Source organism: Herpailurus yagouaroundi, unplaced genomic scaffold (assembly GCF_014898765.1).
Source record: "Herpailurus yagouaroundi ecotype Mexico unplaced genomic scaffold, PumYag 142, whole genome shotgun sequence".
In the NCBI taxonomy this organism is placed as follows: domain Eukaryota; kingdom Metazoa; phylum Chordata; class Mammalia; order Carnivora; family Felidae; genus Herpailurus; species Herpailurus yagouaroundi.
This window is the reverse complement of record NW_024412397.1, coordinates 36,163,710-36,187,432: the sequence shown is the minus strand read 5'-3', so window position 1 is coordinate 36,187,432 and position 23,723 is coordinate 36,163,710. Positions and strand designations below refer to the sequence as shown.

The window sequence follows — 23,723 nt, the reverse complement described above, 5'->3', positions numbered from 1 at the left end:
CAATCACACTTAATAGCCGCCTGGCTTTTGGCTGCAGCCCGGTATATAATAACCTGCAATTATTGTCCACTTAAGCTGTCCCCAGGGCCTTGTCTGTTGCGCTGCCCAGGCCTGCACCGCCAGCCTGCTGATTTCCCTGTCAGAGTCGTGGCCAATGGGAAGAAAGCCCCTGAAGGGCTGGACTGACAACCTGTTCCACAGGGCTGTCCCCCTCCGCAGCTGCATCTTCTTCAGAGATGGGGCCTCAGAGGCAGCCTGCTCCAGCCACAGCCTCATCCAGCCTGGGTGCCCCACTTCTCTGGGCCATCCACGGCCATCCTCTTCCTCTGCCCCTATCCATGCATTGTCTCATTTCAGCCTCTGTGCCTTTGTCTACCCACACCTGATGCTCCTGCTTATTATAGCCCAGCCCCTTTACAGGCTTAGTTCATTCTCTCTGCATCCTTATAAGGGAGGCATTGGCATTTTACATACCAGGCTACTGAAGACCAGAGAGGTTGGGTGTCTTTCCTAGGACCACACAGCCAGGAAGTGACAGAGCAAAAATTCAAAATCAGGTTGGTTGACTCCACTGTTCGCTTGTTTAATCCTGATGCTGTGCTGTCAGCTGTCTTCATCACAAGTCCTACCCTGCCTTAGTGGTGCTGCTCAGTGTTCCCTCCTTTGGAAAGCCAGCTCCATCACTGCAGTAGCACTGGTCTCCACTACTCTGAATGCTTGTGACCCTCGAGTTGGAACCAGGTGCCCTGGATCCCGTGAAGGCAGATCATGAGTCCCCCTGCTTGCCCCTCCTCTGCCGTGTTGATTCACAAAGCATCTCTGTGCACAGACTGGATACAGCTGAGCTCTGGTCAGTGTTCGAGTCTCCCCATCCCCGAACTTTGCCTCATATTCTCTTAAGCCTCTCTCCCAGAGCCTGATCCTTCTGCTCCTGACAAGTTCCTCCCCTACCTGTATGGTAGACATTTGCATTATGTCTATGGCTCTACCTGGCCATGATAGTGGTGATGCTGATGCTGATGCTGATGACATAAGTTGATCCCAGGCCGTGAAAGGACATGTAGGTCCTGTGCCACCGTTGGGAGAGGGCAGAGTCTGAGGGTGTTGGTATTATCACACCATTCAGAATCTATTAGTTAAGTGACCGGAGGGACAAAAGAAAGTGTCCAGACCCTAAGTGAGCGCCTTTATCCTGAGTGCTGGCTATCTTGGCATGTGTCTCTGTGTGTCTGTCAGTGAGCACATATGTGTGTGCGTGTGTGTGTGCAGGATCTAGAGTGCGGTGGTGACAATGGGCTGTGTGGCCCGTTGGGGCCTAAGGTGAGTAGAGTCAGGACTCACCCGACTGTAGGCTAGAGGGACCTAGGGCCTGAGAGCTGAAAGGCTTTGAAGGTTACTGTGTGCAGAGGGTCTTCCTGGCTGCTGTCGTACCAGCGGTTGCACTGAGCTCTGGGCTGTCAGTGGCGGAGGACCAGGAGGCCTGTGGCCTAGTCCACCTACCTACCTAGGCCCCAGGCTGAATGTTCCTCTCCAGCTTTGCCCCAGGGACACTTCCTTTCCCCTTTCAAGCTCACTCACCCTTTGCCTGAATGTTCCTCACACCTGCTTGCATTTTTCAGTTCTTTGTCTTGGAAACAGATTCTCAGCAAGAAGACTGTTGGGATATAGGTTTTGGGGAGCCCAAGGCCCTCTCTGGTCCCTCAAATCTTACAGGCTAAGTCTGAGGCTGGCCTGAAGGTGAACTGCCATGAGGATTGTCTGGTGCCTCAGGAACGAGCCAGGCTTCCCTCTTGGATGCCACCGTAGAGTCATCGGTTCAGAGGGAGGCAGTGGGCCTTCTGCCTTGGCTTCTGGCCAGCGACCCTGGTGCGGACCCTGTCATCTCCCAGCCCTGCCCCGACTCTCAGGCTGCAAATGCCCCTGTCATCTGGCCATCAGCCCAGGGGTGAGATCTCTCCTGAAGGGCTAGGAAGGGATCCTCAGGCAGGGGCAGCACAGGTGAGCACAGGGGCCAGAACCAGCCATACCACCTGCCACCTGCAGTAGCATTTGGAGACTACATTGATGGGGCAAATGTGCCATGGTCTTTATTTTCTCTAACTGCCATTTTATTCTCCTGCCCCAGGGCCCCATCTCTTCTGTGTCAAGGGGACAGAAAGCCTTCAAAAGTGCTTGTAAAGGGCTACTCACTCTCTTTTCAGGGTAATCCTGTCTTATGTGGGCAAACCATCCATCTTTGGAGGATCTTCTCCCCATCTCCTCTCCAACCAAAATGGCAGCTGAGGTGAGGGGAGCTTACATACCCTGTGGTGGGAAGGGGGCCTTGGGTTGTCCTTGTGCGGTCATTGGGGACCTCAATGGGCTCCCTAGGGTCTGGTAGCCATGGTCTCCATCCTGGGCACCCCAGAGTGGGAGTTGGCAGGCTCCTTTGCGCATGAGGCTCCAGCCATCATCAGGATCACTGGGAGCCTGAGTCTCAGCTCCTCCTACACCCACCTGCCTCATTCTCTTCCTGGGTCTCTTAATTTTTTTTTTAATGTTTATTTATTTTTGAGAGAGAGAGAGACAGAACATGAGTTGGGGAGGGGCAGAGAGAGAGGGAGACACAGAATCTGAAGCAGGCTCCAGGCTCTGAGCTGTCAGCACCGAGCCCGATGCTCAGACCCTGACGCAGAGCTCGAACTCACAAGCCATGAGATCACGACCCAAGCTGAAGTCTGATGCTTAACTGATTGAGCCATCCAGGCACTCCTCTTACTCCATTTCTTGCCCTAGATGGCAACCAGAAAGCTTCTGGAGTTCTCCCACACGTTAGGGAAAGAATTGATGAAATTCACATTAACTCATTTTTCTGCCTAAGCCCACTCTCCTTTTATCCCTCTGGGTGGTAGCCCCAGGTTGCCCAGATCCACCCAAGCAGGAGATGGGCCCAGTCCCCAGCTTTCAGCTTCCTTTGAAAATGTGCCTTTTTCGCCCACCTCCCCTTTCCCTGCTTCAAGTCCAACTCTGGGCAGATACCTGCCCGCCTACCCTTCCTTGTCTTTATTTCTAGCTCTTCTCTCTGAACTGGGAAGGCTTCCGTGGTCTGTCTATCCCCACCCCCCACCTTCATCACACACAAGGTCGAGGGACACTGGAGGATGATCCTACAGCCTCGTCAGCCACTTTGTGAGCCCAGCCCAGGCACAGCACACCGCTGTGTATTGAAAGGGCAGCAAGACAACCAGCGCCATCAAGAACCTACAGTGAGGTCAGGTTCGGCAGAATTGGCTTAGAACATTTATAATACAAAAAAACCTGGGGTGCCTAGGTGGCTTTGTCAGTTAAGCGTTCGACTTGGGCTCTGGTCATGATTTCACAGTTCATGGTCTGGAGCACCGCATTGGGCTCTGTGTTGACAGCTTGGAGCCTGGGGCCTGTTTTGGATTCTGTGTCTCCCTCTCTTTCTGCCCCTCCCCTGCTCGCACTCTGTCTCTCTGTCTCTCTCTCTGTCTCTCTCTCTCTAAAATAAATACACATTAAAAAAAATACCCCAAATATTTCCCTCTGGGGTTGCTTTTAAAACTACTTTTGGTCATTTGAAGAGTAAATCTTTAGCTACTGAGAAAGCTTGACAATCTAAAATGATTCATTTGTCCAATGCTTAGGTTAGTTGAGATTTAGTATTCACTAGTATGTAGAAGAGGTGTGGCTGCAAGCCGGTCCGGCAACCTTTGTGTGTAATGTCCCAACGTGCTGTAGCCACTCTCCTCACTTATAGGCACAGCATAGCGCCCACCCTCCTGTGTGTGCACACAAGTGTGTGTCAGAGTGTGCGTGCACGTGTTTGTCAGGGACACACGTGTGAGCGTGTCTTCCTCATTGGGGTTTGTTATATTCGCTTTGTGCTGATAATGCTTTTGGCCTCTGGGGGTGCTATATATATACAGATGCAAAATTTGTGAAACACAGGATTTTCAACCTGAAAGGAACCTTAAGCATCTCCTAATCCACTTTTCTCATTTTACACAATTAATTTCTGAGGAGGCAAAGTGACTCGCTCCAGGGTCAGATATAGAAACCAGGTTTCTATCTGTCTCTCACAGGCACACACACACTCCTTCTGCAGTAAGAGATGGCTATTTCCTCCTTGTTCTTTGACTCCTCCCCCCACCTTTGACCAACAGTCTGTCTTTCCTCCTCCCCTCCCTGCTCCAGTGCTCCTGGGCTGGAAGCTGAGGCTGGCACAGGAAGTGGAGAGGCTGGCTCCGAGAAAGGCTGCCTCAGCAGCTGGCCAGCCCAGGGCCCACCGCGTACTTGGGGAGGTGGAGGCTCAGAGTGTTACCTGCTTCCCTATCAGCCAGGATCCTAGGGGAGCAATGTCTCAGTCCTCAGGGAAGGCCCAGAGGAGAGGAAGGAGGGTGGGTTGGCACCGCTGTTATGCAATCTGTTTTCAGCCTGGTCCTCTTTCCCTGGCTCCCTTCCGGGATGGAGATGAGGGGGGCTGACATTATCATGGGGATGGAACTGGTTACTTCCTGGCCTTTCTTCCCTCTTGAGTCCTTTACTATAGCCTGAGCCGTGTGGCCTCCAGTTCAGATACCCCATTTGGGAGAACAGTCACACTCTTAGTCTCCAAGAGGCACAGGAACGAGCTCCTTTCTATTCCTCACATCCTAATGCCACTGTCCGGCTCCCAATCCTAAGCAGGCTCCATGGAAATGACTGTTTTGATATGTCTCATTCTCCAGAGGGGCACAGATCTCCAATTTGGAACAGAGCTTAGGGGCCACTCCCTCACTCCCTATTTACACCCACTGCAGGCATCCCTGACAGCTCCCCAGTGTGACAGGCCAGTTCGTTTCCAAAGGCCTGCCCTTGCTCCGCTCTCAGGATGCCGCTTCCCCTCCTTCCATTCTTGCCAGAGGTCTTGAAATAGGTGGTTCCCCTGGCTTTCTCTGCTTCTTTGTTTCCCATTTGTTCCATAATGCGTTTAGATCTGCTGTTGCCTCTCCCACTTTACTAAAATTACTCTTAGGAAAGTCATTGGTAGCTCCCTTGGCCAGAACCAAGGTAGCTATCTCTTTAGTCTTCATCTTATGCTATTAACCACTTGTTTACAGTATCTTCTTTCTCTTTCAAGAAACACCTTGTGTCTCTTTGATTACCTTCTACTTCCAGCTGGTCTCCTCGACAGCCCAGTCCTTAAATGTTGGGGTTACCCTGGTTGTGTCCTTTAATTCGCCTTCTTTGTATGCTGTGCAGTCTCCTAGGGACACCACATTTAGGATGGCAATCCCCTGTCATGCACTGATGTTCCCATGAACATGTCCAGTCCCTTTTGTCTTACGGAGCCTCAGCCTCTTATTTACAACTGCTAGAGGTTTCTGTCAGGAGACTCTCATACTCAGGGATTTTCCCTTCTCATGAGGAAAAAGATCTCTCCCACCCGAAGTCCCTATTTTGGTCAGTGCTCCATCACTTAGTCATCTCAGCCAGGATGTGACGCGTTCCTGACCATATCCTCTCTCTCATCCTGCAGAAGCCTTTGGTCACCAAGTCCTGGCAGCTCTTCTGCATCTTTTGCCTCCTTCCTACCAGATCCTCATTTTGTCCTACTTACACCACTGCCACAGTCTTCCAACTGATCTCTGTGCATTGGCCTTGCCTGCTCTGACCCGCATGTACTTCACTCTGCACCCAGAATGAGCTTTCTATAACATAGACATGGTCACACCAGTTCCCTTAACAGTCTTCGATGGCTCCCCACTGCCTCCAGGATAAAGCCCAATCTCGTTGGCTTGGTATTCCAGGAGCCTCATAACTCACCCTGGCCCCTCCCTTCTAGGCCTGTCTTCTCTCACTTCTCCCTTCCTCCTGTCCCGGGTCTCCAGCCCCAGCTGGTACCAGTCTCATCCTCACTCGTCATGCTCCTATCATGTTCTCCAGATGCCCAAGGTCTCTCTCAGTGTCACAATGGTCCTTGTCCTGGAAGAATCGGCCCCTTTCTTTTTCTAGCTAACTGAGGCTCAGTTTTCCCATCTTTCCTCAAACACCACTGCTTTAAGGAGGCCTTATTGCCTGACCCCAGAGTCCACAATAGGTAACCCATCATGCACTCCCACCATACTCTATATTTTGCAGCCATCTGCACTGTTGTCACCGATTAATTACTGGTTGATTCCTCCTCACTCCCCCAGTCCCAGTAGACTACATACTCCTTGAGGGTATGACTGTCCTTTCTTGTCCAGTTCTTCACCCCAAAGCCTGGCACCCTGTGCGTACAATAGTCTGACTGGGTGACTGGAGGGCTTCAGATATGTCCATCTGAGTAGGATCTTGGTCCTGTAAGTGGGCAATAGGGGCAGAAGGTTGTCCCCACTGTGATGGTGATTAATGAGGTTTTGTGTTTTAGGAAGATTAGCTGGGAAGCTTCATGTAGGAAGGTGGTATCAGGGACCAGGGGGGCTGGCGACAGTGTAGCCATGAGGCTCAGGTCTAAAATGAGTGACTTTTCCTCTCCCATCCCATGTTTCTGATGGAGAGTCCAAGAGATGGAGTCAATTCGTGCATAATTGAAAATGAACAAAATCCAGGAATGGGCTTATAATAAGCTCAGCACATAACTGTGAAATGACCTTACCTTATCATGGGAAGGTTTTCTCTCACTCTCTGCTCTCTCTAAACATGTTCCTATTTCATTCCCTGGCCCCCATCTCTTCCTCTTCCAAGGGTGGAATCTAGAAGAGAATGCTCTCTGTTTAGAATAACATTCCTACCTGATTGGCTGCTGACTTGTTAATATTATTGTTATTCTCTACAATGCATATGCAATTTTCAGATATCACATCTGGAGGCTTCTACCCCAGAGAAGAATAAAATTGCAGCTGAAAGTGTCCAAAAAGTGGTTGGATTTCTGAGTTTCAGACCAGCTAAATTGACAGCTTTTTCCGGCTCTAATTTCTGTGATAGGAGCAAGGAGCAACCTTCACAGCTCTCTCCCCTGGCCCATGCTCTCCAGCCCAGTGACAAGTTAGGAGGCTGCTTTGCTACTCTTTGTGATACTGGGTTCTGCCCCATCTTTCTAAAGCAATCTTATAAATCATTGATGAGAATATTTCTATTTTTGTCTTAAATATCCTAGCCAAGAAAGCTTATGAATACTTTCCAAATCAAGTGCTGGCATTGCACGATGCTTCCTCATTGATGGCAGCCCCATTTCATTGTTTTTTCACTTCTTGGCTCTTCCATCCATGTCAGCAATGCCAAGTCTCAGCTTGTGGGTGGGGCCTGACCCTGGTGCAGTACCCTCTGTGGCCTCCCTTTCTTGGGCAGAAGCTCCTTTTTTTTCTTCTTCTCCATGGCTGCCCCCCCCCAAACCTCCATCTTAAACCTTTAAACCTTGAAATGCTATAAATTGTGACTGGTATTTATTCTCAGCAAGGTTTCTTCCTGATGTGCATCCTGCTTCTGGAAACACCACCCCTCCATCCTGATCATCATTCGTTCCATGCCTAGGAATTCAACTCACTTGAATATCAACCTACATTTGAAGGCATGGAGTTCCAATATAAAAAAGACACTCTCCTGTAGTGCCTTCCAAACTCTGCGAGTTTATAAGAACCGTGTCCCCCCTCATTCACCACTATATTACCTGACACATGGTAAGCACTCAACAAATATTTGTTGAATAATAAATAAGGGAATTAATGAATAAATGAGAGACCTAAAGGATTAGATTCCTTTACACACTGGAGCTCCTCCGTCCCCTAAAACCATCTGGACCTGACACTCTAAGATGGTTAATACAGGGTTTACTGAGGTTCATTGTAAGTCTCTACTGAGAAAGTAATATGGTTCAAATGCATCTTTCATGATTACCCTCAATTTGTTCAGATTTTTCTTTTACTTTGATTTTTCCTTAGCCTTCATATTAAAATTTTACATTACCTGGCTCTTGCCTGGGCATTGCTTAGTTTGGTTCCTTCATCTGAGTAAGGCTTGCATTCCTTACCAGAACAGAAACACTTGGAGGGAGAAACTATGTCCATTTACTTCATAGCGCAACTACAGGACTTGATACAGTGGGTGTTTAATAAATGGTTTCCAACTGGGTGATGGAATGAATGGGTCCCAAGGCTGACATCCACTTTTATTTTTAACATTAGAGGTTAGAAGTTAAGCCCAAGAGGGAATGCACGCATATTTTCAGTCCACTGTATCATGACTTGCATAGCATCTCTGTCTGATAGCATGAAGTGTTATGGATTCACATAGTTTGTTTAGTTGTGTGGATACATAATAAGAGAAATGTCTGGTAAATCAAAATTATCCAGGCCACTGTGTGATTTCCATTATCTTTGAAATATGTAGATCCTTTAGAGAAGTTATTCCTTGGTATTTTGATGATGGTTTCAATAACATACAATATTTGTGTGACTTCCATGCCAATGGGAAATGATGATCCAGAAACTCTGGAACTGTCCATCAGTCCAATACAGCTTGGATTGAGGCTCACCATGGTAAACAACGGAGCTTCCTGCCATCAGTGCTATACTCTCTGCCCCAAGGAGATTACAGGGCTGGGGAGGCAGGTACATGCCTGTGGCTCAAGACCAAATGTTGTAAATATTTGAGTACATAGAGAAGGATGGGGTTACTTTTCATCAGAATGATGAACATTCATGCTTAAGTCAGCATTTACACCAAGTTTTGAAGGAGAAATCTATTCTTACATGCCAGGACTATGCCTAATTTCTAGTAGGTGCTCCGCAAATGTGTGTTGGCAGCCTGAGAGAAGACTGTGGTGTTCCAGGAGGAGGGAAAGAGTGAGAAACAGTAGAACAAGGAGAGCAAGGCTCATTTGGGATGCAGTGAGTCATGTTCTGGGCCTGAAGCTGAAGCCTGGGGTATCTGAGCCAGTAACTGGGATGGCTCTGGTTGGAGGCTGAGTACAGAAGTCCTTGAGTTGAGCTGAGAATTTTACACTTCAGTCAGAAGGCAATAGGAGTCCCCAGATGCATCAGAGCAGGTCTGAGCTGGGCTTCATTGAGCTTAGGCTGCATTCATGAGAGGGCTGTGTTGGGGTAGAAAAGACTGGGTGCAGGGGAATCCTTATGAGGCAATTTCAGATGATTGGGTGTGAGTAAGCAGGGTCGTGAGCAATAGTGGCTGTGGCAAAGGGGCTTTGTGAGGAAAAAATCTGCAGATTCTGCCTTCATGGGCAACTCATCCATGCAGCCTCTCCTCCTCTCCTTTCCTCTCCCTCTCCTGTTACCCTCTCTCCTGTCCCATAGCACCACCTCCTTCAGGAGTCTGACACCTGCACCTCTCATCCCACAGAGAGGCTCTCGCTTGAGGGGAGAGTTGACTTTAGGCATGTACATGTGGATGTTCATTTATTAAGACCCCAATTGATTTATAATTAGTTATTTAATGCCTTCCTATGGTCCAAAAGGATTTGAGGAAGATAGTGTGAATGTATATAAACAAGTTTACCAACCAAATGGGACCTGCAGATCCAGCATGATTTCTTGTTTGACAGCACAGTTGAGAGTAAGAGCATTGGGGTAGGTAGACAAGCGGGTTTGAGTCCTGACTCTTCCAGTGGCCAGCTGCATGACTGTCAGCAAGTTACTTGTCTGCTCTGAGTCTCAGGGTCCCTACCTGCAGGGTCAGGATGAGCATAACCTACCTCCCAGTTTTGTTGTATGGATTAAGTGAACAGTTTTGTTGTATGGATTAAGTGAGATCAGATGTGTAAGATGATTAGTGTGGGCACCAGGCCACAGAAAGCCTCAGACAGACAGTCAATATGAGAAGATTCTACCTCACTGTAACTCTTATTACTCTTTTGGGCATCACTGGTCAGGTTGGGAGGGTCTTTCTATGTGGGTGTTCTACATTTCCTAAGTCCTTACCAGTTTATCCTCTATCTGGCCACCTACCTCACTGATGAGATAAAGAACCACATATGTTCCCCCAAGGCATGACTTTCTGTCTGGTTCCTGATATTCCCCTGCATCAAATCCTGCCTTTTTTTTTTTTTTTTTTTTTTTTTTTTTTGACAAACTGGCATAGGAGAAATACCAGAAAGTGACAAAGGTGCTAGCATTTCCCTTTAGGACTCATTTATTAGGTGCACCCAGTAAAGACCTGGAATACAAAATAAGACTTCACCTCTGTCCTCAGAGACTTCGTGTGGGGGGAAGGGAGGCACAGACCTCTACATAGAAAATCACAGAACAATGAAGCTGGTGATAAAGAAGGGTGGATGCAGTGCTGTGGGAATAGCTCAGGCTATGTTTGAGCTGAGTCAAGGTGCAGAAGTCCACATGGCAGACAAGGTAGGGAGGTGTTCTGGCCAGCAGGGAGGATTGGTGATCTGGGGAGTGTGCCATGTTGGGGAAACCCCAAGTAGCCTGGTAAAACCAGACTGTGGAGTTCCTCATCAAGTGGACAGGAGATAACAAGTATTGGTGAGGATGTGGAAAAAAGTGAGCCTTTGTACACTGTTGGTTGGGAATGTAGATTGGTACAGCCATTATGGAAAACCAATATGGAAGTTCCTCAAAAACTTAGAAATAGAACTACCACGTGATCTGGCAGATCCACTTCTAGTTCCACTTCTATTACCCAAAGGAAGTAAAAACAGGATTTCAAAGAGATATCTGCACTCCCATTTTTACTATAGCATTGTTCACAATAGCCAAGATACAGAAATAACCTAAGTGTCCATTAACAGATGAATGGATAAAGGTGTGGTGGGGCACCTGGATGGCTCAGTTGGTTAAGCATCCAGCTTTTGATTTTGGCTCAGGTCATGATCCATGGTTTGTGAGATCGAGCCTCACATAGGGGTCTGCACTGATGGTGTGGAACCTGCTTGGGATTCTTTCTCCCTCTCTCTTCCCATCCCCTGGGCAAGTGAGTGCACGCTCTCTCAAAATAAATAAATAAACATTTAAAAAAAGGTGTGGCATACAATATACAATGGAATATTATTCAGTCATGAGAAAGAAGGAAATCCTGCCATTTGTGACAATGTGTATAGACCCTGAAGACATTATACTAAGTGAGATAAGTCAGAGAGGCAAATACTATAGGATATTACTTACTTGTGGAGTCTAAAGAAGCCAGACTGGTGAAAAACAGAGAGGAAAATTGTGTTTGTTAAGGAGTAGGGAGTGGGAGAATAGGAGAGATGTTTAAGGGTGTAAATTTGCAGCTAGAAGATAGATAAGTCCTGGAGATCTAATGCACAGTATGTGAGTATAAACAGCAATATTGTATTATAATCAACAAGCTTGCTAAAAGACTAGATATTAATTATTCCTACCACAAAAAAGAAGTAATTTTGTGGTGTGAAAGAGGTGCTAGCTATCATTCAATGGCAATCATATTATGGTATGTAAATGTATCGAATCAACAGGTTGTACACCCTAAATTTATACAATGTTATATGTCAAATATATTTCAATAAAAAATAGAAGAAACTATACTAATCCTTAAAAAAAAAAAAAGATTGTGGAGTTCCTAATGGGGCATTTGTGTATCAGTAAGGGTCTAATAGTGGAAAAATGGAAAAAAAGGCACTGGGGCAGGTAAACTGGGAAGCCTTTTAATGGGCTATCCAGGTGCTTCTCCAATCACTCCCAGAGCATCACCACTTTCTCCTACAATGAGTCTTTAATATCAAGCTATGTATTATATTTCCTGTTATGAAGCTGAAATGAAAAATGAATAACTTATTTTGCCAGATTTATATTCAATGTCTTAATTTTCTTTTATCCCTTTTATACTCTGGAGAGGGGTATTTAGTGTCAAACTGTTTCTGGCTTCATCAGCCCAGGGCATCACCTACAGCCGTATCTCCTACCCTTGGCAGAGGTTTAACAGATGGGTTATTAAACAGCTGTCCCGAGTGCACCTGGGCAGCCTGTCCTCAGGCTGAGAGTCTCTGAGGGTCCAGGTGCTCCTAATAAGTGCTCCCAGCAGTACTGCAGGGTGATGGTGGGAGGTGGCTCCAGCAAGGCCATCTGAGAAGTGCTTGAAGAGTATGTGTGTGGGAGGCAAGTGCTGGCATGAACACCCTGCTGGCTTCCAGAACTGCCCTGGTGACTGTGGGACAGACCGGCCCTGTCCTGAGACCATTTGCAAGTGCCTCGGGTCCAACACTAGGCCTTGGTACCATCTGGGTCTAGGGATAGTTCTTGGTTTGTTTGTTTGGTTCCCCATCTTGCATATATTTGTTTCCACTCCTGCTAAACGCCAAAGGCTGGGAATCATGGATATTGTTTTCCCTGCCAAGTGAATAAAGAGTTCAGCTTCTTCCTCAGTATCAAAGGGCCATGGATGTGAACTGCTGACCCTCTAGTATCATTTCTCTTTTTCCCAATTTAGACCCCATTTCCTGGTCAGGTGTGTCCGATGTCTCATTTCCAACTGCACTCCTTTGAGCCTGTGGTTCTTGCGTCTGCCTGCGATGGCCCCCTTTACCTCACCATGTATTCCATCACAATCTGCTCATTTTTTGGTCCAAGGCCCAGGTTCAAACCTCCTGTGAAAGTCCTCTCGACTTTTTGTGCCCTCACATCTTTTCAGAGATCTGAACTGGGTGCCCCAAGAGCACTTAAGGGGCTGAGAACTCAGATGGGAACCTCACGGTTAATTCATGTCTAGGAACACACTGGCTTCCCACACTCATCATCAGCTTCCCAATGGTGGGGACTTCGTATTTTTTGCCTTCTTGGAGACAGCCTTGCCTCATAGGACAGGCTGCAGGAGTGGTAGTCAGCTAGCATGGCTTAACAGTGGGCTGATCTTTTTTGTTCCGTGTTCTGTTGATGTTTTTGGCCCTTTAAAACAATCATTCTGATGCAGAGAATCAGATATGAAATCCCAGCCTTTGAGCTCAAGGAGTGCTGGGGAGGCATTTGCTGCATTCTGACCTCCAGAACCCCACCGTCCCCTTCCTGGCAGCCTCTCTTGGCTGCCCTGACTCTGATATTGTATTTGGCAGACTCGAGAGACTTTTCTGTATGTGTGACCACAACCTCTATTCCAGAGCGCCTACTGTGCAGTCTGTCCCGTGTTAGGTTCCGGGTGCAGATGGGAGAATAGAAGACTTGGATCCTGCATTTGGATGCTTGGGATACAGCTTCCAGCCCCATAACAGTGCTGGGGGGATAGGAGGTTTGGACAGGCAGGGAGGCGGGGAATGCCATTCCAGATGTGGGAGAGGAGTCTGTTTCTTTTTGCCTCTAGCACAAATCCTTTATGATCTCTCTGGACCTCTGTTCTCTCCTCTGTCAAATGGGCATGACCAACTGCTCACTGGTGCACAGGACTGCAGGCCAGTGCCTTGAGGCAATGTGACACCACCTGCGCTCCTGGATAGGAGGGCCGCGGCTGAGTGGGGGTAGGCTCCCCACTCACCATTTGAGTGAGCAGTGCTGCCTCGTCAAATTTAAACTTCACTTATCACCGGCTTTACTATTCCCGTTTTCATCGATCGTTTGATGAGTGGGTTGTGCTCGTTTTTAAAAGCTTCTGAAAAAAATCCTGGCGTAGTTCTATGGTTACGATATTGTTAAAGCGGAACGTACCTTTTCCTCATAGCGTCGCCCTTTCCCAGAGCGCATGTATGCGTGCGCGCACGTGTGTCAGTGCGTGCCTGCGCGTGCGCGCGCCTTGGGGAAAGTTACGTCCCAGGGGCTTCTCCAGGCCGAAGAGGCTCGTGGATGGTGGGGATGGTTGAGATACTGCAGTCAGGAGGTTGGTGGCTTTTGGTCCATCACTTTTAAAATCAGCTATGAATGAACCTGAACTTAGAGGTGCCGCAGAGGACCTGGAAGTCTAAACCAGGGCAAGGTTTAACTTGGGTTTAATTTGGGAAGTACGCGTTTGTTCCTAAACGTCGCACTGTGCTGGGGTAGAGTTGCTTACCCCAGCTGCGGAGCGAAAGGCTGTCCTCAGCCCTGGAGGGCAGGATGAGGACCCCGAGAAAGGACTTGCGTTTTGAATCAGATCAAGGATATCTTTGGATAATGGGATTTGAGGAGCAGTCCTGTCCTTTCCTGTTTTACTGGGATTTTTTTTTTTATATGTTTATTTTTAGAGAGTGTGTATGTGTGCGAGTGGGGGAAGGGCAGAGAGAGAGGGAGACAACAGAATCTAAGCAGGCTCCAGGCTGTGAGCTGTCAGCACAGCCAGACGCCGGGCTTGGGCTCGAACCCCGGAACTGTGAGATCATGAGCTGAAGTCTGACACAACCGACTCAGCCACCCAGGTGCCACTGTTTTACTGGGATTGTTAAGATCAGGGTATGGACTTTGAAAAATTGACTGTTTTTGCTTGCTTGCTTAATTAATTAATTAATTAACTAATTAGTGTACTTGCTTGCAGACAGACTTATAATTTTAATTAGTTGCTAAGATTTAAAAAGAGACTTCAGAAGGTCTGGGCACATTGGGCCCTTGTTCCTAGGGCCGAGCAGACAGGACATCACCCTGCAGGTACACCTTACTGCCCACCTGCCTGGGTCTCTAGGCGATTGGGTTTGCAGGCCTGAGGGGAACAGCATCGGTGGGCCTCTCCTACGTTGACTGGTTATTGGTAGTGTACCTCAAAACTATTGTCTTCGTTTATCATAACCAGCTTTCTGAACCTGAAGCAGCTGCTTTTACTACCCCCCCCCCCGGCCCCCACCCCCCCATTGCAAGCTTCTGCAGTTTCTCCACTGTGTTTCTAAGTATGGGGGTCATGGACTGAATTTTATGTCCCCCCCTCCCCCCAAATTCATATATTGAAATCCTGACTCCCAATGTGATAGTGTTAGGAGGCGGGGCCTTTGGGAAGGGAGTAGGTTCTGAAGGTGGAGCCCTCATGAAGGTGATTAAGAGAGATCCCTTGCCCTTTCTACCATGTCAGTGAGAAGATGACTACCTATGAGCCAGGAGGTAGGGCCGCACCGGACTCGGAATCTGCTGGCACTTTGATCTTGGACTTCCAGTCTCCAGAACTGTGGGAAATGAATGTTTGTTGTTTACGCACCCAGTTTATGGTATTTTTGTTATAGCAGCCCGAACACACCCACACACACTGGGTGTGATCCAGCAGCCAGTAGGCTTGAGCAGGGGAGAGGGCAGGGCTGTGCTTGGCTGGATCATGGAAGCAGTATGCAGGGGGTAAGCTTTAAAAAAAAAAAAAAAAAAGGAAGTTCAGATGGTGGAGTTGGGGGCTGGATATACAGATTCAGTCCTGGGCTGGGAATCTATAGGGAGATATGGAGAGCTTACAAGAGTGTTCTATATTTGAAACCCTGTTTGGCTCTTCAGATATAAATTCTCTAGAAATTTTGCCTGTATAGGGAAAAATAATCCCCCCACCCCGCTCTGGCATAAGAAACTTGGGAGAAATGAAAATATATGGAATCCTATTTTTAACGTATTTTTTCAATAATATTGTCACTTAAAAATTTATGAGTGTAAACACTTATTAATTATAAATTGTTGATAATATATGCATAGAGATGTGAAAACATAGAAGAGAGTCATATGCTTTCAGTAGAAAATGAGGAGATCTTTACTTAAAAAGTTATATCTTTTCTAGAACATCACACATCCATTTGGGATACTCTGGGAGCCAGGTCAGGGGACCTCCTAAAGCCCTGCAGCTCTGAAACTCTATGAAAATTCATCTCCTTGTTTCCTATCTAGTAAGATGGTTAAACAGTTCTATAAAACTCTTGTCTGTTCATTGGTTATGCTGTCTCTAGCTGTGCTCTAACTAACATCGTACTAAGAATTGCATTTTTCTCTCTCCTGACTTAGATTTAAATCTTGCAATCACCGCTGGGAAGTGAGCTGTATCATCTTGAGAAATCAGACCACAGAGTCGGGCCTGCAGCTGGCAGGCTAGGTCATCTTTAATCGCTTAACCCTTCATATCAAAGGATGGGTTGTAGCAGCAGATTCTTCCTCAAGAATTTGCCGTGGCAGATTTTCTCAAGGAAAAGCTGGGAGTTAAAATGAAGCAGAGTATGTACAGCAAAAACCTTGCCTTGTAAGTTGACTTTTATACCTATTCACATGAGTAGTTTTATGTGTATATCCATGTTACTCTCTCTTATGGGGATGTGTCCACATGTCTGGGGCATGTGTGGCTGTGATATGTATGTGTGTGTATATTACTGTGAGAATATGCAAGATGCATGTGTGGCTGTGAGTGTGTGAATGTGTGTGGGTATGTTATGTGTCTAAGGAAAATTCTTTCCTGTCTTATGGATTAAGATCCAGGCTGTTTAAGGCTGATTGACAACATGGTCACGATAATTCCCTTTACACCCTTGGGTAGGGCCCTATTAAACTGACTCTGGACTTGGCCATGTGCTTTTGTTTTAGTCAATGGAATATTACCAAATGTGACACAAACAGAGATCTTAAAGGCACATGTACATTGAAGTTGTCTTCTCCTGCTGCTCTTGGAAGCCCTTAACCAACACAAGGTCAATGAACTGGGGCAAGCCTTCTAGAGACATGTGGCCCAGTGACACCTGCCACCCCAGATGATAGCCACCACCAACTGCCAGTCACATGAATGGAGCCATCCTACGCCAAGTGGCCCCCATCCCAGTTGTGAGCTCTCTGCAGCCATAGGAGTGAGCACGGGGGAGGCTGGCAGGAGAACTGGCCTGCTGAGCCCAGCCCAGTCAAGATTGCCCACCCACATAATCATGAGTTAATACTAAATGGTTGTTGTTTCCCATCACTAAGTTTTGGAATGGTTGGTTACACAGAAAGACCTAACTACCTGATCTGGTTGGTAAGAGAGGGAAAAGCCTCTCCATTGGGGAAGAGGTGTTTGGTGAGAACTTGTAGGCATGAATCACAAGAAGACATGTAATTCTGCTTAAACATTCTTTATACTCCTGTTCTTCTTTTATGAGTTTAAAAACATAAAAATTAGCTCTTATTGGAGGACCTACTATTAATTCTCACACAGAAATGCACATTAACAAGTCAAGTGTGGGCAGTGCTGGCGTTCTCCAGTACTTTACTGAGGCCTTGGGAAGAAAGCCAAGAAGAAACCAGCCCAGGGAGGATGCTGAGGATGCTGCACTGTGATTTGCTCCTCAGCAGCGAAAGGATTCCCCTTATCCCCGCTTCCAGCTCATCTTCATGGGGTGGGCATCACTTCCGCACCTGTTACCCAGGAGCGCACCCCGGGCGTCTTGACTCCTTGAAGAACGGTGCCTATGAAATGCGGCTCTGAGAGAAACAAGATTCTCTTCACTGCCTGAGGCCTGCCTTTCGGGAACCTGCCACCTCTTTGGATAATTGACTCTAGGGATGCTTGTCCCTCTCAAGGGAGACCACGTGCACTTCCAGGGACAAGACTTTTACCCTGCAGACCACAACAGGGTATCCGGATGTAATTATAATGATTGGCCTAATCAAGATGGCTCTACTCATGTGTAAAAGCAGAGGTTGTGTGAGAAAATTCTGTGTGTGTGTGTGTGTGTGTGTGTGTGCATAAATGCAAGAATGTTGGCTCAGAAGTCAGGGCACATGACTTTTACAGTTCCAGCTCCAGTCTTATCTTTTTAAGCAAATTTTTAAATAGTTTTTATTTATTTATTCATTTAAATGATCAGTACACCCAACATGGAGCTTAAATTCACAATCCCAAGATCAAGAGTCGCACGCTCTTCTAACTGAGCCAGCCAGGCACCCCAGCTCCAGTCCTGCCTTACAAGAAATTTCTACTCGGTGTGACCTGAGGGAGCTTAGGGTAGAACCTAATCTGCTATTAATACAGTCCTTTGGGTCTGAAGGACATTTTTTTTTCTAAGAATCCTGTCTTAACACAGAGGAATACTCACAAACTCCTTTGTTCTTGGTTAACTCCTAAGTGGAAGTTAGCAGACAAGGCAGGGGGTGGATGCTTTGGAGATACTAGGGAACTCTGATGCACATGTGGACACCAGGACTTATTACACTTCGTACTTTAGGTTGTATCCAGGCCTGGATCTGCCTAGCTTTCTTGCAGATAAATGCATGTCACATACTGCTCAAAAGCATGTGCTACATCAGTTAGGTCAGAGGCTCAATATGACTGATCTTTCTTCTTCTTTTTGTTTTCATGTGGTAGATTTAAGGATATTATGTGTAGGAGAGAAAAAAAATGATTGGATTAAGTATATTATTATTAACATGAAAGATATATTATATTAGCATATAATATACATATAACATATAATATGGTATATTAACATATAATAATTAAGTATATTATTATTAACATGAAAATAACTGGCCTTATTAAGTACTGGCAATTGCCAAGCCCTATATGAAGCCCCTTATCCAATATTATTTATCCAATAATCCAGTAGTAGAATTACTACTCCAGTTTTCCAGATAAGGAAGCTGAGATCCTTAACTGAAAGGTTGAACGTCTCATCTATGGTTGCTGCTAAGTGTTGGAAGTAAACCTGAATATAGCAGGCCTGTCTGGTGTTAAAGCACTGCCTTTATTTTTACTTAAATTTATTTTGAACTATTTCAATCACACAGAAAACTTTAGAGAACAACACAATAGACACTCATGTTCCTATCACCCAATGTTATTAGATCTTAATATTCTGTCATACTTGCTTTATATTTCAGGGTATTTTTTAAAGGTAGGAAATTTGTCTTTTTAAAATTTGTGTGTAGAAATTCTTTGTAGAGTCTGGATGTTAATTATATGAATTGCAATTTATTTATGATAACAAGCAGAAAGTTTACATTTATTTAAATGTAATCAACTGTTTACGGTTGAGGTTTTTAGTCTTGTTAGGATTTTTTCGTGGTTAGTGATTGGTGGGTCCTATTTTTGAAATGTTTTTCTTTGTTATCACCAAGATAGCCTCCTTTTTCAGTTTTTTAGAGCGTTTATTCCCACACCTATCTGGAATTTAATGTTTGTGAATACAGTGAAGTGGAGATCTACTTTCATCCTTCCAAGATGGAGCAGGACTTACCCCAGGACACTTCATTCACCCTCGTTCTCCTCTGTGCCGAATGAAAGTGGCTTCTCTGCGCTGTGTTCTGTCTCATTGTTCTGTGGTCTGGGGCTGTGCCAGCACCAAACTATTGCTTTGTTAGAAAACTCGATATGGGCAGGGCACATCTCTTCATGTCATTCTTCTGCTTGTCCTTAGGTAATTTGGACTTCTTACTCATGCATGTTAGGATCAGCTTGTGTAGCTCCATAAAAAGCCCCGTCAGAATTTGGATTGTAATTGCATTGAATTAATATATTAATTTGGGGGTGGAATTGAGCCTTTATACAATTGAGGCTTCCCAGGCATGCACACAGTATAGCTTTCCATTTGTGGAAGTTTCTTTCATGATTCCCAGTAACATTTTAGAAAATTTCTCTATAAAGTTCTTACAAAGATTTTTTTCACTTTTATTCTTGAGGAGTTCATCATTTTTCTTGCTGTTGTAAATGAGATATTTTTCCTATTATTTCTTCACATTAGCGTATAGGAATGTTGTTAGCTCTTTAAAGATTGCTTTTTGTACATGAGAATTGCTTAATTTTCTTATTTGTTCTAATACTTGATCAATACCTTCATATTTTCTGTATGTAAAAATACGTTATCATAAATAAGGTTGGTTTTTATCTTCCTTTCCATTTTTTATATCTCATTCTTTAATCTTGATATTATTAGTTGGCTAGGACATCTAGTATAAAAGCTTTTTATGTGCCTATTGAGAAAGTCATACGATATATCTCCTTTATATTAGATCATCCTTACCTTCCTTTGATAAAAGTATTTTTGAAATATTTTTATATTTTTTATGAAATTTATTCGTTTATATTTTATTTAGGATTTTTATATCTGTGTTCACAAAAATGTTTATAATTTGATTACTTGTGCTGCCTTTGTCACATTTTGGTATTAGAAGATTAGATGGGTAACTTTCTCTTATTTTTCCTTTCTCTGAAATATTTTATAAAAGATATGCATTGTCTGCTCCTTATAGATTTGCTAAGTTACCTTTAAAATTGTTTGCATCTGGTGTTTTGGGGGGAAAGAGATTTTGATAACTGATTCTACTTTTTCTAGCATTAGTTTATTCAAGCTTTCTATTTCTTCTTGAGTCAATTTTGGTCATTTATATTTTTCTAGAAAACTTCTCTTTCGTATACATTTTATGGTTGCCTCCAGCTGTAGATGCATGCATTAAGATTCTTGTTCTGTGTTGATAGTGAGGGATCTCACATCCAGTCACACAGTCTGTGGTTGTCTAGCTTCACTTTCTGGCCACAAAAGTCTATGACTTTTTTCTCCCTCTGATTTCACTGTCTAATGTCTTCCAAGCCTGTTGCCCCTGGTTGCAGGCTACCATTTTTCCCGGGCCTCCTTTTGCTTATGTGGGAGCTCTGCCTAGCCCTGGCTTCATGCAGTGATCCTAGCTTTTCCATCTAACTTCAGTCTCCTATAATCTCTCTTCGTTAACCGACGGAAGCCAAGCTCTAAGATTACCAGCTCAGGCTGCAGCAGATCCATGGGTCTGTTCAGTCTCTTGATTTTCTGTTCTTTTTCTGGTCCACAGCAATTGGTTTTGGTCTTATCGTTTTTTTTTTCTTTAAAAATTTTAACTTTTTGTAGCAGAGAGAGTTGTTAAAGATGAAAGTCATTGAGTTGTCTTGAATGGAGGTTTCCCAGCACCTGCTTTTAATCATTAGACTATAGTGCCTCTTTAATTAATCACCCCTTTAGCAATATCCAGTCATCCATCCAGGAAATTGCTAACTTGTGCACAGTTTCATGCTCCCTGGATTGAAGCAAGTGAAGTTCCTTTTGCTGAGATTACCCTTATTCTAGCCTAGCACATAAATAGAAGGGGTCATGAAATCAGTATTTGATGCTCTTTCGATGTCTTGAGTCCACTTGCCCCTCCTCCTTGCCCTTGACACTCTCCACTCTAGAGATGAGGAAATAGAAGTTCAAGGAGCTAAAATTATTGGAGCAAAGCTTCTCTAGGTAATGGGAGACATGGAACTAGAACACCTGGGCAGGCTGATATCAAACTTGACGTCTCCCCTACAAGATTAGAGGTTCTCAGCTTTGGTGACACATAGTAACACTGGGGATCATTTAAACATCCTGATATCCTGAATGGATTGAGAATATTAGAGGTTGAGAATTTTACAGGTTGGGGTCCAGACTTCTGTATTTTTTCTAAGCTTGCCAGGTGCTTTCTGAGGCACAGTGAGATTGAGGAACCCACCACTGAGTAATGTCCTTTCTCGTTTACTTAAGCCTTCCTTTACGCTCTGTGTGTTTTTTTTTTTTTCCAATGGCAGCCTTCACCCTATAAGTAAGTGACACGAGCTAGGTCATTATTGTTCTCTCCATCTTACCTATTTTATAGTATCCTCCTCCCTCCCCTTTGTTTTTGATGATTAAAACTTTTAGCATAGGATGTGTGTTTTGTTGCTTCGTGATCATCATCATAACAATAACAGTTTACTTTTAATTGCTCATTTAAAATCAACACACTAGTTTCCTTGGTAAGTGTGTAGATGAAATATATGTATACACACACACACATACACACACACACACACACACACACACACACAAATACACAAATACATATCAGAGGGTCCTGAACACTAAGTAATCACGTAGCATATTCAGTGCTTAGAATTGGGTCAATCTCTGGCCCAAGAGCACATGTGTGCCATAGGAACTAGATCCTGGCATAACTGTGTGTCTTTGCTAGCTCATTGCTTGCTTCCCCCAATGTGAGCTAGTCACTTTTCTGAATCTTGTGCTTGTCATCTCCTTTAAAACAGTTTTATTATATATGTACATTTCTAAGATTATGTTGCTTGGTTGGTTATTTTTAATTTTTTAGAAAAGAAATCATATTGCCTGTAGTCTTCTGGAACCACCTCTTTTTCCCCCCCCAAAATATCGTATTGCCAAGAGTCAACCATATTGTTATGTGTAGCTACAGTTCATTAGTTTTGAGTGCCTCACAATATTTCATTGTGGAGTACTCTAGAATTTACTTATCCAGTTGGAATGTTTCCAGATTTTTGCTTCCAAGAATAGTACTACTATGAATAGTTTTGTGCATTCTTCCTGGTGCACATATGTACAAGTGTTTCTTAAGTATATACCTAGAAGTGGAATTACGGGGTTGCAGGGTATATGACATGTGACTACTTAACTTGATGAGATAATGCCAATTTTTTTTCCAATAAGGTTTTACCAGTTTACTCTCCCCCTGACAATCCTATGTATCTATATAATTTATAACACTTGATAATGGCATCTTTTTTTTAAATTCTGCCAATCAAATGGGTATCAGAGGCATCTAGTTATGCATTTCCTTGATATTTCCTCAAATGTTTATTGGCCATATGTATTTACTCTTCTGTGAGATGGTCGTTCGTGTCTTCTGTCCCTTTCTATCATTTTTTTTTTTGCTCCTTTCTTGCAGATTTATAGTAGTTCTTTATATATTCTCCACATGAATCCTTTTTGATGGTCTGTGTGGCAAATGTGTTTTTCCAATTTTTACTTTATCTTTTCCTATATTGCATGTGTAAGATCACACTTTGGCATCTTCATTTAGCACTATCAACTGTTCCCCCCAAAAAAGGCTTGACATAGTCATTTGATATATTCTATAATGGTTACATTAGGTTTCCATGATTTCCACTAACTATCTGTTAAACATGTGTTAGGGTCCCAGTGGTAGACAAATATTCCAAAGTATTTCTCTGCACTTTAATGGGGGGTTCTGAGGCTTAGGATTGTGACTTGGAAGAAATGTTTCTGGGTAGAGGGGCCACCATCCCTCAACTCAAACCTGTCTACACCCACTGCTCCATGGGCAGCTGAAATATGTTCAGGATTCACATCTTATAGAACTCTTCTGAAATACAATTCCCCAGGAAGCTTTCATTTTTCTCCAAGTAGTAAAACTCCCACTTCCTGATAGTTACAAAGATAGGTTTTGTTGTCATAATGCTTTCTCTGTGTGCTGCTTTGCAATCAGAGTTTTCACCACTCAATGGATCCATCACCGAGCAGCACATTACAGCAAACGCATATCCGTTTGCCTCTATTATTGTCATAATCAAAAGGCGGGGCTACATTGAAATATTTGCTTCGTGCATGCATATCTGTTATCCGAAGGGCCCTTTAACCTAAATGGTGTGCTTTCTGTAATGTCTTCGGTTAATGAATGGGTCTGTGAGGGCCTCAGAGCAGTGCAATGTGGGAAGAACGCTATAATTTCTTTTTAACATGCAGGAATTCTGAATACGAGAAAATGCATGCCAAATTTTATTGCTTCTAAATCTGAATAATTGTATTTCTGGGCTGTGCATCTGGGTAGATAATAAAGCCACAAAACAATTTAATGAAACATATAAAAAATAAAATGACATTACTAAATATTATAATATGAAGAAACTATTTTTTGCATATTGTCACCTAATCTTTCAACCATATAGCAACAAATAATGCAACCATAATTGAAAGTTTTATTATCCATCTGAGTAAATTGAGCTCAAATTTACCTTGTTCTCGTTAGTTGGTGGGCAAGCCTATTGGGGCTACTGACAGGATTTCATTTTCGTGGTGGATTTTTTTTTTTTTTTTTGCCCTTTCTATGGAATCTAAAGTGGTCAATAAATAGCCCTGCTGCTTAATCGATTCTGAACTC

At 44.4% G+C, this 23,723-nt stretch overlaps 1 long non-coding RNA gene across 2 annotated transcripts; it reads left to right on the top strand.

The window, feature by feature from the left end:
* The first annotated feature begins 1,450 nt into the window (after positions 1–1,450).
* On the top strand, positions 1,451–17,679 carry LOC121032997 (uncharacterized). 2 transcript variants are annotated; one of them, XR_005791649.1, is made up of 4 exons: positions 1,451–2,284; positions 7,420–7,643; positions 15,813–16,044; positions 16,984–17,679. It is a non-coding gene; the product is annotated as an uncharacterized LOC121032997 (long non-coding RNA). The 2 variants fall into 2 exon arrangements; XR_005791648.1 differs by lacking the exon at positions 1,451–2,284 and having other exon boundaries at positions 6,289–7,643.
* The last annotated feature ends 6,044 nt before the right edge of the window (positions 17,680–23,723 follow it).